Here is a 20,141-nt window from a genome sequence, read left to right on the forward strand (position 1 = left end):
TCTTGCTCTGTTGCCCAGGCTGGAGTGCAATGGCACGATCTCGGCTCACTGCAACCTGCACCTCCCAGATTCAAGCGACTCCCCTGCCTCCGCCTCCCCAGTAGCTGGGATTACAGGCACCCGCCACTATGCCCAGCTAATTTTTGTATTTTTAGTAGAGACAAGGTTTTACCATGTTGGTCAGGCTGGTCTTGAACTCCTGACTTCAGGTGATCCGCCCACCTCGGCCTCCCAAAATGCTGGGATTACAGGCGTGAGCCACCGTGCCCAGCCCATCACTAGTAACATTCTAAACCACTTCTAAAAATCTTAATTTTAAGCATCACTAACCATGAACTTCCCAGCCCACACTAGTACCCTACATTCCAAGTCTTCGACTTATCAAGATCTCAAATCCATCAATACTAACATCACCTCCCTCCCATCTTCGTTTCTCTTTTCACTCGGCCTAAATTCCATGGCCAATAATTCAATCATTTCCTTCTCAGTACCCTCCAGTCCCATGCCCCTTTCTGCATTTTAATAGCCTGGCAAACCTGTACTGTTCTGAGACCTCTCTGCATCTGAGACTGATGAGCTAAATGTTGAAGAAAAACCACACAACTAGGCTGACAGATTAGAGTTTACTGATCCTGTCCACAAACCTCACAAGGGCATATGACACCACGCCACAGTTTACTACAGTCCCTTGTCAGCCTACTCTCCTGCTCTCCTGGATGACACTCATAGCTTCTGTCTTCACCTCTCCCACACCTTCCCCGGACATTTTGCTGAGAACCTCGCTTTACGCTTCAGTGAAAATACAGAGACAACTTAGGCAATCTCCCAGTCTACAAGCTCACCTGAATTTGTGCCCATCTCTATAAATAAATAAATAATGCCTTGTGAAATATGCATGCAAGAGAATGCATATGTTGGTTGGTGGGTTGATTTATTTATTTAAGAGGGCATCTCACTCTGCCACCCAGTCTGGAGTGCAATGGTGCAATCTTGGCTCACTGCAACCTCCGCCCCCTGGATTCAAGCAATTCTCCTGCCTCAGCCTCCCAGGTAGCTAGGATTACAGGCACGTGTTACCACACGCAGCTAATTTTGTATTTTTAGTAGAGCAGGGTTTCACCATATTGGCCAAGCTGGTCTCGAACTCCTGACCTCAGGTGATCCGCCTGCCTCAGCCTCCCAAAGCGCTGGGATTACAGGAATGGGCCACCGTGCCCAGCCAGTATATGTACAGTTTAAAAAGTGATAAAATGAACACCTCCCTGAACAACCATTCAGCGTAAAAAATAGAACATCAGGAACACATGCAGGCTTCCCCAGCCGCTTCCTCTTCCCCCACTGGAAGGCGAACCACAATCCTAGTTTTTTGTAATCGTTCCTTTGTGCCTACATGTGCATCCCCGGACAATACTATATGATTTGGTTTTGCCTATTTTGAACTTTATAGAAATGGAATAATAAATTTCAGTTTTTTAAACTTTTACATTATTTTTATAATCCATGCATATTATATGTATAGTTGTAGTTCATTCATTTTCACTACTGTATAGGGTTTTCGTTTGTTTGTTTTGAGACAGAGTTTCGCTCTCGTTGCCCAGGCTGGAATGTAGTGGCGCGACCTCAGCTCACTGCAACCTCCACCTCCCAGGTTCAAGTGATTCTCCCGTCTCAGCCTCCTGCGTAGCTGGGATTATAGGTGCACGCTACCATGCCTGGCTAATTTCTTTTAGTAGAGATGGGGTTTCACCTTGTTGGTCAGGCTGGTCCTGAACTCAGGTCATCCACCTGCCTCAGCCTCCCAAAGTGCTGGGATTACAGGTGTGAGCCACCGTGCCCGGTCTGTATAGTATTCTGTTGGACAAATATACCACAGTTTTATGTCTACATTCTACCGCTAACAGATATTTGGACTATTGCCAGTTTGTATTGCTCTTATGACCAGTGCTCCTATGAACATTGTCATGCGTAGCTCCTGCTGCAGATGTAATGATTTTTCTAGACACAGGATTGGTAGATTGTAAGGAAAGTGCATGTTTAATTTTATTAAAGCAGGAAAAAAGATATTACACTTTTATTAAATGAAGTCTTACTCAGCCCTCTCTCCATCTTCTAATCAAACAGCTCCACAAGCTAGTTATTCTTTTCTAACGTCATATAATGAAATTCTAGAACCTGGCCTTAAAAATGTTTTTTATAATTAACTAAAAGAGTCAAAGAGATCAAAACTGGTGCCCAACTCCCACGCAGCCACTGGGAAAGGTAACACTCAGCATCACAAAAGCAGTTCAAAGAATCTGATTAATTTGGTTAAGAACTTTCAAAAAACACTGTCTTGTTCCATGAAGAGTGGATATGTATGTGAATATTCATCACTATTTTCAACTCTGTTTGAGCAATAGGGTCTTGTTAGACTCCTACAACTCTAGGAAATAAATTAAATAGATAAATAAAAATATTTGTGCAAATAACCACCATGCAAAAATAACCTCCAAAAGGAACCTCTGCCTGCTTGTCTTGATAATTTGCTGTCTCGGTTATAATGTTGTGCATGACATCTTCATATTCCTAAAAGTTATATGTACTTGAAAGACAGATCAGGCCAGGTGAGGTGGCTCACGCCTGTAATCCCAGCACTTTGGAGGCTGAGGAGGATGGATCACGAGGTCAGGAGTTTGAGACCAGCCTGGCCAACATGGTGAAACCCCGTCTCTACCAAAAAATACAAAAAAAAGTTAGCTGGGCATGGTAGCGCACACCTGTAGTCCCAGCTACTCAAGAGGCTGAGGCTGGAGAATCACCTGAACCCACAAGGCGGAGGTTGCAGTGAGCCGAGATCACGGGCAATAGAGTGAGACTCCATCGAAAGAAACAGAAAGAGAGAAAGAGAAGAAAGAGAGAAAGAGAAGAAAGAAAGAGAAGAGAAGAAAGAGAAAAGAGAGAGAGAAAAAGAGAAAGAAAGAAAGAAAGAGAAAAAGAAAGAAAGAAAAAGAAAAAGAAAGAAAGAAAGAAGGAAAGAAAGAAGGAAAGAGAAAGAAAGAAAGAAAGAAAGAAAGAAAGAAAGAGAAAGAAAGAAAGAAAGAAAGAAAGAAAGAAAGAAAGAAAGAAAGAAAGAAAGAAAGAAAGAAAGAAAGAAAGAAAGAGAGAGAGAAAGGGAGGAAGGGAAGGGAGGGGAGGGAGGGAAGAGAGGGAAGGAAGGAAAAAGAGACGGAGGGAGGAAGGAAAGAAAAGATCAGAAGAGGACTGGGCACTTCTACACGCATGATGAAAAAATCAAAGCCTCTGACACCCTGCTAGATATATTATTTAAAAGATCACCTGATAGTTCCTGCTTTATAGCATCAATCAAAACTATTTTCCGAAGTGGCTGTAACACTTGACGGTCCTACCAGCCGAAAAATCTAGTCCCCATTACTCCATATCCTTGCCACTTGATGCTGACCAAGTCTTTAATGTTTGCCAATCTGGTAGGTATTAAATTGGCATATAGCTGTGCTTCTGATTTACATTTTCCTGATTATTAATAAGGTTTAAACTCTTTATACATTTCTGGGCATTTTTCTTTTTCTGTGAAATGTTTGTCTTATCTTTTGCCCATTTATTTATTTATTTTTGAGACAGGATTACAGGCATGAGCCACCGCACCTGTAATATTTAATTAAGAAAAAGTCTCGCCAAGACTGGAGTGCAGTGGTGCGATCTCGGCTCACTGCAGTCTCTGCCTCCCGGATTCAAGTGATTCTCCTGCCTCAGCCTCCGAAGTAACTGGAACTACAGGCGCCCGACACCACGCCTGGCTAATTTTTGTATTTTTAGTAGAGACAGGGTTTCGCCATGTTGGCCAGGCTGGTCTCCAACTCCTGACCTCAAGTGATCCACCTTGCTTGAACCCAAGAGGCGGAGATCGCACCACTTCACTCCAGCCTGGGTGACAGAGTGAGACTCCGTCTCAAAAAAAAAAAAAAACCTCATGTGCAGATTTTTGTGTGAACTCAAGTTTTCATCTCATTTGGGTAAATACCAAGGAGTATGATTGACGGAGCGTATAGTAAAATTTAAACATAAATTTACCATATTAAACTAAACATGTTTTATAAGAAACTGCCAGAATGTCTTCCAAAGTAGCTATACCATTTTGCATTCCCAAAATGCAAAATCAATGAATGACAGTTCCTATTGCTCTGCAGGCTTGCCGGCATTTGGTGTTCTCAATGTTTTGGATTTTATTCATTCTAATAAGTGAGTAGTGGGTTTATTTGGCAATTCCTAAGGACATATGATACTGAGCATCTTTTTATATGCTTATTTGCCATCTGTTTATCTTCTTTAACAAGGTGTCTATTCAGATCTTTTGCCTACTTTTTAATTGGGCTGTTTGTTTTCCTGTTGAGTTTCAAGAGTTATTTGTATATTTTGGCATAAGTCCTTTATCAGATATGTGTTTTGCAAATATTTTCTCCAAGTCTGTAGTTGCAATTGACTTTTATAGACAGTTTTATCTAACAATCTTGCTAAGCTGTCTCGTTAGTTCTAGTAGCATATCTGATATTCTTTGGAGTTTTCTACTTAGTTGTATCATCTGCAAATAATGACAATTCTGTTTCTCCCTCCCAAATCCATGTAACTTTAAAAAAATTTTGTGCATGCCTTTGACCAAGACCTCCCCGATGTTGATTTTTTTTTCTTTTTTTTTTTTTTTGCAGAGGGCAGGGACAGAGTCTCCCTCTGTCACCCAGGATGGAATACAGTGGCACAATCTTGGTGGTTCACTGCAACCTCCCCCTCCCAGGTTCAAGCGATTCTCCTGCCTCAGCCTCCTCACTGGGATTACAAGCACGTACCACCATGCCTGGCTAATTCTTGTATTTTTAGTAGAGACGGAGTTTCACCATGTTGGCCAGTCTATTCTCGAACTCCTGATCTCAGGTGATCCGCCCTCCTTGGCCTCCCAAAGTGCTGGGATTACAGGCATGAGCCACTGCGCCCAGCCTACCTTGACCTTAAAAGGAATATTTTCAGCATTTCAAGTTTTTGTCAAATTTTGCTTCCTGTATTTTGAATCTCTGTTATTGGGTGCCTACACATTTATAATTATGTCTTCTTGATAAATTCACCATTTACTTATTATGAAAATCTTCTTTATCCTTGGTTATATTTCTTGTTGTTTTTTGAGAGGGAGTCTTGCTCTGTCACCCAGACTAGAGTACAGTGGCGTGATCTTGGCTCACTGTAATCTCTGAGGCCTGGGTTCAAGCGATTCTTCTGCCTCAGCCTCCTAAGTAGCTGGGATTACAGGCACGCGCCACCACGCCTGGCTAATTTTTGTATTTTAGTAGAGACAGGGTTTCACCATGTTGTCTAGCCTGGTCTCAAACTCCTGACCTCAAGTATTCTGCCCACCCTGGCCTCCCAAAGTGCTGGGATTACAGGAGTGAGCCACCGTGCCTGGCTTATATTTCTTGTTCTGAACTCAACTTTGATATTTCTATACCGACACCAACTTATGATTAGTGTTTTTTCAGTTTTTTTCATTCTTTTATTTTTAATCTGTGTACATCATTATATATAAAGCGGGTTTTTTTAATACAGCATATTGTGATCTTACATTTTTATTTCAATCTGACAACCTCTGCTTTTTGGGTTTCTTTTGTGTTTTTTTTGTTTTGTTTGAGATACAGTTTTACTCTGTCATCCAGGCTGACGTACAGTGGTGTAATCTCGGCTCACTGCAACCTCCGCCTCCCAGGTTCAAGCAATTCTCATGCCTCAGCCTCCCAAGTAGCTGGGACTACAGGCGCAGTCCACCAGGCCCAGCTAATTTTTCATATTTTTAGTAGAGACGTGGTTTCACCATGTTAGCCAGGCTGGTCTCAAACTCTTGACCTCAAGTGATCTGCCCACCTCGGCCTCCCAAAGTGCTGGGATTACAGGCATGAGCCACTGTGCCTGGCCCAATCTCTGCCTTTTAGTTAGAGTTCTTAGACATTTACATTGAATGCAATTATCAATACGATTGAATCTAACTCTACCAACTATTTTTTTCCAATTTTTCCTATATGTTTTTTGTTCCTCTTTTCTTGCTTTCTTTTAGATTTAGTATGTTGTAGTATTCTATTATGTCTATTTTATTGGTTATATATCTTTGTTGGGTTTTATTAATGGTTGCTTACAGTTTACAATATGCATGTCTAGTTTACTGCTATTCAAATATTTTACTATTAATATTTCATGCGTATTGTTAGAGCCTTAAAACAGTACACTTCAATTTCCTCTCTCCCATGCACAGTGTAATTGTCGTCGTATATTTTGCTTCTACTTATGTTATAAACCACACAATAATTGGTCATTGTTTTGGGGATGGCTTGCTTGGCGGCGTGCTTAGAAGCTGCCACTGTATCAGAGTTGCCTTTCCCTTCCCCACTTTGCTGCTTCAGAAAAGGGCATTTTGGGAGCAAGGAACAGCCTGAAGTTTATCATCATCTTAGATTACTGGTGTGCAGAACGAATGGTCTGCAGTTCACACAATGTAAAAGTCAATACGTGTCTAAGAATGAGAAAAGAAATTGAAAGAAATTTCTGGAGTCTCATTCAGGTTCTCTTGTTTTGTTTGGAGACAGGGTCAGGGTCTCACGCCCTCACCCATGCTGGAGTGCAGGGACACAGTCACAGCTCACTGCAGCCTCGACTTCCCAGGCTCAGAGGTCATTCTCCACCTCAGCCTCCCAAGTAGCTGGGACTACACGTGTGCGCCACCACACCCAGCTAACCTTTTTTTTTTTTTTTTTTTTTTTTTTGGAGAGGTGAAGTTTCACCATGTTGCCCAGGCTGGTCTTGAATTCCTGGGCTCAAGCAATCCACCCACCTCAGCCTCCCAAAGTGCTGGGACTATAGGCACGAGCCAACATGCCCAGCCCTTTGTTTTTAGGACCTCTTTAAGCAGTTTACCAGAAATGTGCACATGGAAAGGCTTCCTGATGGCCACCTGGCTTCTCTTCCCCACCTGGAACTCTAGGGCCCTGGCCGGTGAGGGCCCTGGAGCTCACACTTCATTAGCTTCATGGAGAGCCCCATTTACTGGTGTTATAGAAGACAGGAAATTTCTGATCTAGTCCCAGTGCTGACAGGTGAACAAGTACACTTCTCCTCTGTGAATCTGAGTTTCCTGCTACGTTGCTGGTCCCCACAGTGGCTTTCTACTGGTTCTGCCTAGAGGTGCCCAGGCAGCTTACAGACTTTTGGCACAGCCTTGGGAAAAGGCCTGCTTGGCCCAGGAGGTGGGCCTGGGAGACGGAAGAGAATTAGCCAGTGGTCCACTGAGGCTATTCCCCTACAATTCTTACCCCTTCCAAAATGCTCCCCAAACTGTATCCCTAAGAATCATCTGGGGCTGGGCGCAGTGGCTCATGCCTGTAATCCCAGCACTTTGGGAGGCCGAGGCAGGCGGATCACAGGGTCAGGAGATCGAGACCATCCTGGCGAACACGGTGAAACCCCATCTCTACTAAAAATGCAAAAAAATTAGCCGGGCGTGATGGTGGCGCCTGTAGTCCCAGCTACTTGGGAGGCTGAGGCAGGAGAATGGTGTGAACCCAGGAAGGTGGAGGTTGCAGTGAGCCGATATCGCGCCACTGCACTCCAGCCTGGGTGACAGAGCCAGACTTTGTCTTGGGGAAAAAAAAAAGAATCATCTGGGAAGCTTCTTAAAACACAGGTTCCAATAGGCATTATCTCCCCAAGAGTCTGAGTCAATAGGCCTGGAGGGAGCCCAGGAATATGCTTTTCTTGGAAATGGGGGCTTGCTCCATCTCCCAGGCTGCTGGAGGGCAATGGAATGATCATAGCTCACTATAACCTCAACCTGCTTGACTCAAGCAATCTTCCTAACTCAGCCTCCTAAATAGCTGAGACCACAAGTGTGCACCACCATGCCCAGCTAATTATTATTATTTTTTGAGGCATGGTCTCACTGTTGCTCAGGCTGATCTCAAACTTGGCCTCAAGTAATCCTCCCATCTCAGCCTCCCAAAGTGCTGCGATTACGAGCCACCAGGCCAGGCTAAGCAACTCCCTGGGTGCTTCTGACTCAGATACCTGCCACCCATGCTTAAAGGAACATAAGGAAGGCTGGAGAGGGAGGGGAGTTGTGTTAGCAGACATGGGAAGCTTCTTCCCAGACCATCTACGTCTCCCTGTTTGGTTCTTTCATTTCAAATTATCTGGTAAAGCTGTGAGCCTCAAAGGAAGGAAAACAAGATTTGCTGAGAACCTTTCCCACCTTTACATCACTCACACAAACCTCACTCAGAAGTGAAAATAACTGGCCTTGGGTAAGGCAAAGAGCCTGGAGATGAGCTCAAGTCTTACTCTGAAGCCTGTGGTCTTTTACCACGTCTCGGGTACCTTGTAAGAAACGGAAAACATGTTTACTGAGCACTTCTATGAGCCAGGTCCTGTCATGTACATTTTTTCATGTAGTCCTCATACTAGTCTATATAGATATCATCATCCATATTTTAGAGACGTAGAATTGAGGCTCAGAGTGACTGCATCACTCCTCCACAGTCAAACCGCTCACAAGCTGCAAGAACTGGAATTCTCTCAAACCCCAATCTTACTCCGCTGTTCCTCTGACTGGGAAGTTGACCTTCTCTCCAGGCCAGGGGAAGAGGTCGGTGTTGCTAGGCCGTTAATGCTAATCCCATTCCCCCTGCTGTGTCCGGTTGAGAGGTGAGTGTGTTCTGGCCACTGAGACACGAGTGGAGTCCACTAGAGGGACTCTCAGAGAGGTTTCCCGAGAAGACTGGGGCCAGGCGCAGCGGCTCATGCCTGTAATCCCAGCAATTTGGGAGGCCGAGGCAGGTGGATTGCTTGAGGCCAGGAGTTCAAGACCAGCCTGGCCAACATAGTGAAACCTCATCTCTACCAAAAATACAGAAGAAAAAAAAGTGCTAAAAACAGTAAGTGCTGGCATGGATGTGAAGATAGTGGAACCCTTGTTCACTGTTGGTGGGAATGTAAAATGGTCCAGCTGCTGTGGAAAACAGTATGACGATTTCTCAAAAAATTAAACCGAGCATTACCTATGATCCAGCAGTTCCTCAAAGCCGGGCCCCCAAGAGATATTTGTCTACCCACGTTCATAGCAGCATTATCCACAATAGCCACAAGGTAGAAGCACCCACCCAAATGTCCACTCAAGAAGGAATGGACCGGCCGGGAGTGGTGGCTCACGCCTGTCATCCCAGCACTCTGGGAGGCCGAGGCAGGTGGATCACCTGAGGTCAGGAGTTTGAGACCAGCCTGGCCAACATGGTGAAACCCTGTCTCTACTAAAAATATAAAAATTAGCCGGGCATGGTGGTGTGCGCCTGTAATCCCAGCTACTCGGGAGGCTGAGGTGGGAGAATTGCTTGAGCCCAGGAGGCAGAGGTTGCAGTGAGCTGAGATCACACCACTGCACTCCAGCCTGAGTGACAGAGCAAGACCCTATCTCAAAAAAGAAAAAAAAAGAAAGAAAGAAAAGAAGAATTCAAGTCACAGTAATGATCAGGAATCCAGTGCTGTGTAAACTAAGGTCTACCTGTACCTGTATAAATAAAAATGTTGGGCTGCCTTAAATCTTACCTCTCTCCCCAGGGGCAGAAGCCTGCCTCAGCACCAGGACCTAGCCCTATGTATGTATGTACCTTGGAGCAGCGTGGCAGAGCAAGCACTTTGACCAGTTACGGGCAGAGATGAGGCTTCTCCTCTTGGGCTCATCAGTGATAACCCAGAGTACCACCTCCCTCCCCTTTTCCTTCAGAGGCTACAGTTCAAAGTGTCTCCTGAATTATTTTCTCCAAGGAACCCCAGCATCATAGATTGGCCCCTATCACTCCCACATGGGCGACCCCCTCTACCGGCCGCTACCACCAGATACTTAGGATACTAGTCTGCTAGAGGCTGACATCCCTCTTCACGAAGACATTGGGGGTGAGGTGAGATGGGGCTCCCCGTCCCCCACGAGCCCTTTCCTTCAGGTCCCCAAGACCACTGCGCAAGACTGCTCAGGTGCACCAGGCCCTGGATCCCACAGTCAGCAGGGAGCCGCAGTCCTGCTAGTCAGAGGCCCTTCTTTCATCCCCAGCCACAAGCTGGCTAGATCCATTTAATTCAGCACAGATAGCACTTTTTCTTTTCCTTCAAGATCAGAAGTCTAAATAAACCGTATTGAGAAAAGAAAGAAATTCTCATGGACCAGGCTGTCTCAGTTTGTGGAGTTAATGGGTTCCCAAAATTGTGTGGCATAGCCTTTGGTGTGTCCTGCTCCATGTGGAATAGAGAAACGGCTGCCTTCAAGCTCTGAGGTTGATGACATTCTCCCTTCAGGAAAAAGAGAGTTTTCAAAGGAAGGAAGGTTTCCCATTTCCCTGAGGTACTTTCATTGGCTCATGCACTCAATAAGCACACCAACCATGTACCAGAAACTTATAAACATGATTTCCTATTTACAAAGGCCTTCTGGCTTCACAGCTTTTCTGATCCACAAATTGCACTGGACTATTTCAAGAAGTATTTCCAAATCACCGTTTTGTCAGTAGAAGTTAGTACAACCTCTCTGAGCCTTGTATTCTTATTTCAAAATATAGTAAGAGCCGGTGCAGTAGCTCATACCTGTAAGCCCAGCACTTTGGGAGGCCAAGAAGGGCAGATCACCTGAGGTCAGGAGTTCAAGATCAGCCTGGCCAACATGGCAAAACCCCTCTACTAAAAGTACAAAAATCAGCCAGGCATGATGGCGCACGCCTGTAATCCCAGCTACCCAGGAGGCTGAGGCAGGAGAATCACTTGAACCCTGGAGGCGGAGGTTGCAGTGAGCCAAGATGGAGCTATTGCACTCCAGCCTGGACAACAGAGCGACACTCTGTCTCAAAAATATATATATACCTAGTAAGACTCCTTGTCCTGTCAAACTCACAAAACTATATGCAGATCACCTAAGAACTGCCGATGAACACAGGAGTCATGTTGTCATTGTTATAGTTAAAGAAAAAGATTGGTTGATTATTTTAAAACGGGATGGGGTCTTGCCATGTTGCCCAGGCTGGTCTTAAACTCCTGGCCTCAAGCAATCCTCCCACCTTGGCCTCCCAAAATGCTGAGATTGCAGGTGTGAGCCACCACATCTGGCCAAAATTTATTGTTAAATAGAAAGAGGGGAAGCAAGATGGAAGGGCCAAGCCACCTGTTAGAGCAGAAGCAGTTCTAGAAACCACATCGCATAGAGCTCAGGGTGCAGAATTGCTGAAGCCGTCCTCCTTCTTTCTGGCTGGGCACCTCTCAGGACTTCAACACAATGATAGCCATGAGTTTTACTAACTCGGACTGAACATGTCAATCATGGTGCCTGTCTTACCCGACAGTTTATTCTAATGAAAACTCTGCAGCACCCAGCACACCCTCACTGCCTTTTCAGGAAAGCAGTGCTAGGCTTCTCTTAACTAGGGGTTTGGACCAAGGGTAGGGCCCCTGATCCAAAGGCAGCTAGACCCCAGGAAGATACCCACGAAAGTAGCCTGGCTTCACCAATAGCAATGTGGTAATTACCAAAGTCAATCAGACCACATGTGGTAATTACCAAAGTCAATCAGACCACATCCCTCAACAGAACTGTCTGGGAGGATACAGAGTGATTACCAATGGGAAGAGAGAAAGAGGGCAGGCCTGCATAGGGAACAGAGAGGGAAGGCTCGGCCCACAGGGAGGACCCAGCTCCAGCACGCCTCAGGGCTGTGATCTAGCCCCATTTTCAGTACAGTGTTTCCTTATAACAAACAAACACATTTCCCCTAGATTCCTTTTTTTTTTTTTTTTTTTGTTTTTGAGATGGAGTCACACTGTCTCCCAGACTGGAGTGCAATGGTATGGTCTAGGTTCACTGCAACCTCCGCCTCCTGGGTTCAAGCGATTCTCCTGCCTCAGCCTCCTGAGTAGCTGAAACTACAGGCCACCATGCCTGGCTAATTTTTGTATTTTTACTAGAGATGGGGTTTCACTATGTTGGCCAGGCTGGTCTCGAACTCCTGACCTTGTGATCTGCCTGCCTCGGCCTCCCAAAGTGCTGGGATTACGGGTGTGAGCCACCGCGCTTGGCCTCCCTTTAAGGTAACTTTACCTTAAAGGAATCTGAGGCTAGATAGAAAAGTCTCTAAAAGAGGAAACGAAAAGAGCTTCACTAACACAAAAACTCAACCTGACTTACCTTAGAGCTTCACTAACACAAAAACTCAACCTGACTTACCTTAGAGCTTCACTAACACAAAAACTCAACCTGACTTACCTTCTGTGGCCGAGACACGTTTCTGGAATATCTACACCAGAAAACACTCAACCACAGATGGCTGAATAATGAGGCACTACGTTTTTGTTGGTTTTTTAAACTGGTTAAAAAATTTAAAAAATTTTGTTTAAAACTGGTTTTCAGCTAGAAAGAAGATGGATATGGGAGGAAGAAAAGGTCTCAGGCTGGTCCTAATGCAGCTCTGCAAGATCAGAGATAAAAGCTGTCACCATGAAATACTGCAGATTCCTAAGCTTGGGGGTGGAGGTGGGGCAGGGAGGGGGCAGTGGCAGAAGGGACCACCTGCAGGTACTCAAGCCCAGCAATCTAATGCAGCCTGGGTGCTCTCTCTGCATCCAAGGGCCATGTTTCTGCTGAACTGGGGCTTTAGTGCGAGACATCTGTTGGTCCAGCAAATCTGGTAGAAGCTACCGCTCTGCTGTTGCCCTGGGAGAGATCCATTCTAATCAACAGCCAGGAGGAACCAACTGAAGGCTGATGGCACAGTGCCAAAAAGGTAAGGCTCTGTGTGGGTACCTAAGAGTGAAACTAGGAAGACAGAGGACACATATGACACCACCCTAATAAATTATCTCAGTAAGTTGAGCATTTACATTATGCTACGTGCTTATACACCAAGCCTGTGTGTGTGTGTGTGTGTGTGTGTGTGTGTGGAGAGAGGGGTCCGCACAGACTGAGACACAATCTCCGCCAATTTCCTTAGCCTAGTGAAGAGGAAGTACTGTGGAAGGTCACAAGACAGTTGAAACAAAAAGGCATGGCTACATTCAAATTAAGGGTCAGTGAATCAACTGTAGTTTGTCTATTTCCTTTCGGAAAGAAACAAACCCAGAAAACATTAAATAGGTGGAATTTCTTACACATTATTCAACAGCACCTCTATTCTAGGATTTGAGAATTCAGCAATTGGGTATTCTTCTAGCGGTCTCTTCTTTACCAGCCTCTTAGCTTCAACCCCTCCAAGCAGAGAGGGTTCCACTGGGCTGCTACCTATAGAACAGCTTTTGATTCAGACATCACGGGACACCCCCACCCCCACCCCCAGTCAGCTATAGGCAGGATAACAGGATGGCTTTCCTCCTAAGGATGGGGCTGGCTATGAGGTTTAGTGGCTTTTCTGGTAAAAACGCCTCCCTCTATCACAGACCTATGAAGCAATTTCATCTATCTGGGCAATGGCAAGAATAAAGAAGCTAGGAAAAATACAAAATGCACCTAACCAACCCCAAGTTACAGAATTACAGAGAATTCTTCCCTATGGGGCACCAGCTCCTGGCCCCGGCTCTCTGGCGTATACCTTGTTTTTTCCATTTTTCATCTTCCTAGGTTCACTGTTCAAGTATCAGGCATTATGATCCTCCACCTCCCACCCTTCCCCCAGTGATTTTTTTTTAAAGACAGGGTCTGGCTCTGTTGCCCAGGCTGGACTGCAGTGGTACAATTGTAGCTCACTGCGGCTGAACGCTGGGGCTCAAGCCATCCTCCCACCTCAGCTTCCCAGGTAGCTGGGACTACAGGTGGGCACCACCACACCCAGGTCAATTTTTAAATTTCTTTGTGGAGAGGAGGGCTCCCCATGTTGTCAGGCTGGTCTTGAACGCCTGGCCTCCAACGATCTTCTCACCTTTACCTCCCTAAACGCTGGCCCCTTCCCCAGCATTGACCCTCTAGGTCAAGGTGGAGGGGAAATCCTTGCCTGGAAGGCACCAGGGACTCCAAGGCCACCTCAGCAGAGCACCATCAAGTAGAGAGCTTCCAGGCTCACAGTTTGGCGTTTTTAGCTTGCTAGTGAAAACGGTAAGCTGGGCCGGGCGCGGTGGCTCACGCCTATAATCCCAGCACTTTGGGAGGGTGAGGTAGGTGGATCACCTGAGGTCAGGAGTTCGAGACCAGCCTACCCAACCTGAAGAAACTCCGTCTCTACTAAAAATACAAAATTAGCCCGGCATGGTGGCGCATGCCTGTAATTCCAGCTACTTGGGAGGCTGAGGCAGGAGCATCGCTTGAACCCGGGAGGCGGAGGTTGCGGTGAGCCGAGATCGCACCATTGCACTCCAGCCTGGGCAACAAGAGCGCAACTCCGTCTCAAGAAAGAAAGAAAGGAAAGAAAAGGAAGAAAAGGGTAAGCCAGTGAAAAGCTTGCCAGCTTTGGCCTAGGAGGCAGTGAGGGGAGAGGGAGGGTGGATGCTAGTCTGGGACCAGCCTGTGGAGAGACCATTATCACAGTTGAGTAACCACCTGTAAGGTGTGTCGGGCTTTCAGAGTCTTCACAGCACTTTCACTTCTACTGTTTTACTTTCATCCTCACAAGTCTGTACAGCCAGAGTATCATTAGCAGGTTTTTATTGATGAGGAAAAGGAAGACGTTAAAGACCCATTCGGGAGCCTCCTGGAGTCCCTTCCCTTTGTTCTTTCAAGTCTAGCACTAGTTTCCAAACTCCCCTGTCCCAACCCCAGCCCAAGCCACCGTTCCTAAATGCCTGTCAACAAAACATAAAAGTAGAGTTCGCTCACTTCAAAGCGGGATGTGAAGCGCAGCATCCTGCTTTAAACGGGTTTTTGGTTTTTGTTTTTTTTTTTTTGACGGGGCGTGGTAGCTCACGCCTGCAATCCCTGCACTTGGGAGGCTTAGGATCGCTTGACCCCAGGAGTTTGAGTCCTGGGCAACACAGTTTTGTTTTTTTGTTTTTTCTGCCTCAAAAAAAATTAAAGGCATTGCAGAGATTGAAAAAGCTTTCCCACCTTCTCCCCTGCAGTGTTTAGAAAGAGACAGTCCGCCCCCGATTCAGCGGGGGGAACCCAGGGCTCCGCGGCACCCGCAGGCTTCAGTTACTGCACCGAGGTCCTCGGGCCAGAGAGAGGCTGCGAGGAGGACGCGGCCAGTTTAGCGCGCTACGAACCTCAAGATCCATGCACATCCCCCCAACATTCCATGTGCTTTCATTCCTACGGCGCTGGGTTTACTTTCATTTATTGCTTTTGTTGACCAGAAAAAAAAAACAATGCTGAGCGTGCACAGGGGGCGCAAAGGGGGGTCGGCTCCTCGTGGCTGCCCGGCGGCGGGGCTGGCGGGCGGGAGCGGCCTGCTCCGGCCGCCCGGGGGCGCTGCTCTGGGGTCGGGCCGCGGCCTCGTGGGCGCCCTGCGCGCGGTCCAGCACCAGCAGCGGGATCTCCTCCAGCCGGTCGGGCCGCTCCTTGCACCGCAGGTAGCGCCGCCTCCACGTCGCCAGCCTCTGGAGCAGCCTCTGCAGGCTCGAGGGGCCCCACAGGCCGCGCTCCGGGGCCGCCTTGCCAGAGCGCGCGTGAGCTTGCCTGAGCTTCTTCCTGCGCGGGCTGCGGAACAGCCGCCGCCAGCACCAGCAGCCCGAGCAGGAGCCGCCGTCGCCGGCCACCACGCGCCGCCCGACCGCCTCCGGCTCCCCGCGCGGAGCGGGGCCCCGCTTCAGGCGCGCCGCCTCCTCCAGCAGCTCATGCTGCGCGCCGCCGCGCCGGGGGCCACCAAGCCGGGGGGCCGCCATGGCCCGCGCAGGCCTCTTCTCCGAGCGCGGGGCCCACGTCTCGGGAACCGTCGGGCTGGACAACCCCGCTGCTGCCTCCAGGACTCCAAAGGGCCCCTCGCGTCCTCTCCCGGGAAGGTGCCCACAGGCCCCCTCCACGCGCTTGGGTTGCCCAGGAAACCCCAACGGTGACCCCACAATGCCCAGCAGAGCCCTTGCCCTCTGCCGCTGGCGGGGTCACCAGAATCCAACGACCCAAGGAATCCCCCAAATAAGTCGGCCAAATTTCGCTGCGAACTGATTTTTCAAATATGGCCTCACCTGGACGAGAAGGAATCTTAGAAGTTCCTGGGGTCCAACTCCTGGTTCACGAAGACACACGGCGTCCAGGAGCGGGGGCTGCGCAGCCTTCCCCGGGTCAAGGCGTGGCTTTCAGCCTCAGGTGTGCGTGGCGCTGGAGATCTGTATTTTGTGAACTGGTTTCAGGTGGTCTGCCCTTTTCTGTTAACAGGGAACCAGAGTTTCAGGAAAGATCTCAAAACCTAATTTTCTTCATCTGGTCTCACTCAAAGGCCTCGTGTAGGATTGATTGATTTTTTTTAAATAATTTTTTTTTCTGATTGCAAACGTAATATTTTTGAAGACATTTTTGTAAAACTAATACAAAAAATACTCCTTTTTTCTGCTTTTTTGTATATATTTTCTTTTTTTTTTTTTTTTTTTTTTTTTTTTTTTTTTTTGAGACGGAGTCTCGCTCTGTCGCCCAGGCTGGAGTGCAGTGGCCGGATCTCAGCTCACTGCAAGCTCCGCCTCCCGGGTTCACGCCATTCTCCGGCCTCAGCCTCCCGAGTAGCTGGGACTACAGGCGCCCGCCACCTCGCCCGGCTAGTTTTTTGTATTTCTTAATAGAGACGGGGTTTCACCGTGTTAGCCAGGATGGTCTCGATCTCCTGACCTCGTGATCCGCCCGTCTCGGCCTCCCAAAGTGCTGGGATTACAGGCTTGAGCCACCGCGCCCGGCCTATATTTTCATACTTGTTAATTTTCTCCAATTCCAGGCAAAGTTAAATAATAATAGCTGCTCTGGGGGCTGGTCGCGGCGGCTCATGCCTGTAATCTCTGCGGTTTGGGAGGCCGAGGTGGGCGGATCACTTGAGCCCAGGAGTTGGAGACCACCCTTGGCAACATGGAGAAACCCTGTCTCTACAAAAAATGCAAAAAAAATTTCAGGGCATGGGAAAAAAAAAAAAAAAAAAAGCTACTCTGGGCACAGCCCTGGAGGGAGGGGAGGGCGGTACCCAGAGCTGCTCTGGCAGCTGACTCCGTGGGGCCCCTCCCCGTGGAGACTGAGTGGGATGAAGGGTCAGGCTATGCACTAAAATACAATGCAAATATTGAAAATAAATTTTTTTTAAAAATGAAATTGTTGCCCTTCTACCAAATGGGAAATTAATTTTATCACTGAATAGACATGAAGAAACTGGACTTCAAGGTTGTCCATCTCAGTATTCTGGCAAAAAAGCATGAAATTGAGCCATTCCTTGCAAAGACCAGGAAATCCAGCATTTCCTACAAGAATGGGGAGTGCTTGGAAAAGAAGAGCTGGCAGAGTATCTCCAGATGCTGACAAGCTTGTAGGACGTACGCAGGGCTGTTCATGAGGCCAACCAGAGAGGCCCAACTGTGAGTCCTGTCCCTGTCCTTCGGGAGAGGCCCTGCAGCAGACCCTGGGCCAGCCCTGGGAGGAACACATCTACTCAGGTGTGTCCTTTCTGCATTCCCTTTCACGATCCTTAAGTGACTACATCACCTAGTCCAGACCAACGCACTGTGCCCTAAGCAAGGTAGAAGATTTGGGGACAAGCCTGTGCCCATGTTTTCTTGTTTCATTCTTCACAAGGATGAAAACGACTACACACTCCTTAAGTTTGCCCCCACCTCTCTTATTTTCTCCTTAACAACTCATGCACGGAGCAGTGGTGCTGAGGGGCTCTGCTGCTGGCCCTGTTCAGATGGGCAGGGCCCCTGTGGAGGGTAAGTCGAGAGGCAGAGGCCCAGAGGGAAGGTCTGGATGACCTAACCCAGCCTTGAAGTTGCCCGTTTTCATCAGCTCTTCCCTGTGTACTCAGCACCCTCCCAAGACCATCTGGGCCTGGCCCTTCCACCTTGCTTTGAGGGTCTGCTCTGGGACCCCCACAAGTGAACTCTGTTGAGGATGCCCACGACCTGAAATGGGTTCTGGAATCTTGGGTCCTCCATGGTCATCCCCACATGTGTCTCCTGCCTTTCTTCTGACAGACTCCACTCCCAGTAGCAGGGATCAACCTCTGCTCCTTAGAACAGGAAGCTAGGCAGACATGAGCAGGGCAGGAGACCTCCCCTGCCAGGAATGTCAGACAACCACCAGGTGATGGTCAGGTGGTTGTTACTCTTTCTAACATAATAATTGGTCACAGCAGGCATCAGGAAAAGGTAGGCTCCCAATAGGTAGAAAACACTTAACGCTGGTGATGAGCAGCTTCCCAATAAGTTCTCAGGAGTTGGGTGAGTAGGTTCAAGTATGTGCACTAAGAGGCAAAGTGGCGGAGTTTAACTGGTATATGACCTTCTAGGAACACTCAGCTGACTCAAATGAGTATGCGCACAACTTCAGTAAACACACTGTGCACGCGGCCCCTGCTCTCCAATGCGAGATGCAGCCTAGCACACGCGCAGACAGCCCACCTCAAGAGAGGAATGGAGAGAAGGAACACAAACCCCCAGAAGCATGCCAACACATAAAATCCCAAGTCAAAGGCTGAACAGTGCACTTGGATCGCTCAGGTCGCCCATTTGGCCCTCTTCAACTGTGCTTTACTTCCTTTAGTTCCTGCTCCAATACTATCTTTTATTCCCCACTCTATCACCCAGGCTGGAGCGCAATGGTGCGAGTTCAGCTCACTGCAACCTCCACCTCTGGGTTCAAGTGATTCTCCTGCCTCAGTCTTCTGAGTAGCTGAGATTACAGGCACACGCCACCGCGCCCAGCTAATTTTTGTTTTTTTAGTAGAGACGGGGTTTCACCATGTTGGCCAGGATGGTCTCAAACTCCTAATCTCAAGCGATCCACCCGCCTCAGCCTCCCAAAGTGCTGGGATTACAGGTGTGAGTCACCGCATCCAGCCCTACCATCTTCAGCTGAAACAAAGATAGAAGGGTATAGCTGAGGCCAGGAAAGAGAAAGTGACTAGGATAAAAAGGGTAAAAGAGGGTAAGATTTGTTATGCAGATTAAATCAGTGCCTTCTCCAATAATCAGAGTCTCCAGTGATTCAGAGTCATCTTTCTCTTTCTAGTACCAGGAGGGAGACACTCTTACAAATGGAGAGTATTTATTTATTTATTTATTTATGAGATGTGGTCTCGCTCCGTTGCCCAGGCTGGAGTGCAGTGTCGCGATCTCGGCTCACTGCAACCTCTGCCTCCTGGGTTCAAGCCATTCTCCTGCCTCAGCCTCCCGAGTAACTGGAATTACAAGCACATGCCACCACACCCGGCTAATTTTTGTATTTTCAGCAGAGACAGGGTTTCACTATATTGGCTAGGCTGGTCTGGAACTCCAGACCTCAGGTGATCCACCCGCCTCAGCCTCCCAAAGTGCTGAGATTACAGGCGTGAGGCACCAGGCCCGGCTGTATTTTTTTTTTTACAAATGTAAATTTCTCTTACAAAAGGGTAACCACTCTTGTTTTCAGAGCTTCTCCTGTCTCTGCTGTTTCTCAAAACAACCAGCTCAAAATAATCCTTATACCTGAGAAAACAAAAATAGCTCAGAGATGTCTGAGCTATGTGAAGTGTGTAGGCCCAGATTCACAAGGCTACAGGACTCCAGTTGTGGACCCTTTGCATCCCAGGCTCCTACACATGCCTGGGGGCAATTATTTAATTTTGTTCCTGACTAGCCTCACCCTTTATCTTCATGTTCTTGGAATTTGTGATACAAAGAACAATGTATGGCCAACCAATAGCTTAATGTTACTGTATTTATTTATTTTTTCTTGAGGCGGAGGAGTTTTGTTCTTGTCGCCCAGGCTGGAGTGCAGTGGTGTGATCTCGGCTCACTGCAACCTCCGCCTCCCGGGTTCAAGGGATTCTCCTGCCTCAGCCTCCCGAGTAGCTGGGACTACAGGCGCCCACCACTATGCCTGGCTAATTTTTTTTTTTTGTATTTTTAGTAGAAATGGGTTTTCACCATGTTGGTCAGGCTGGTCTTGAACTCATGACCTCATGATCTGCCTGCCTTGGCCTCCCAAAGTGCTGGGATTACAA

This window comes from Theropithecus gelada, chromosome 1 (genome assembly GCF_003255815.1).
Source record: "Theropithecus gelada isolate Dixy chromosome 1, Tgel_1.0, whole genome shotgun sequence".
Classification (NCBI taxonomy): Eukaryota; Metazoa; Chordata; class Mammalia; order Primates; family Cercopithecidae; genus Theropithecus; species Theropithecus gelada.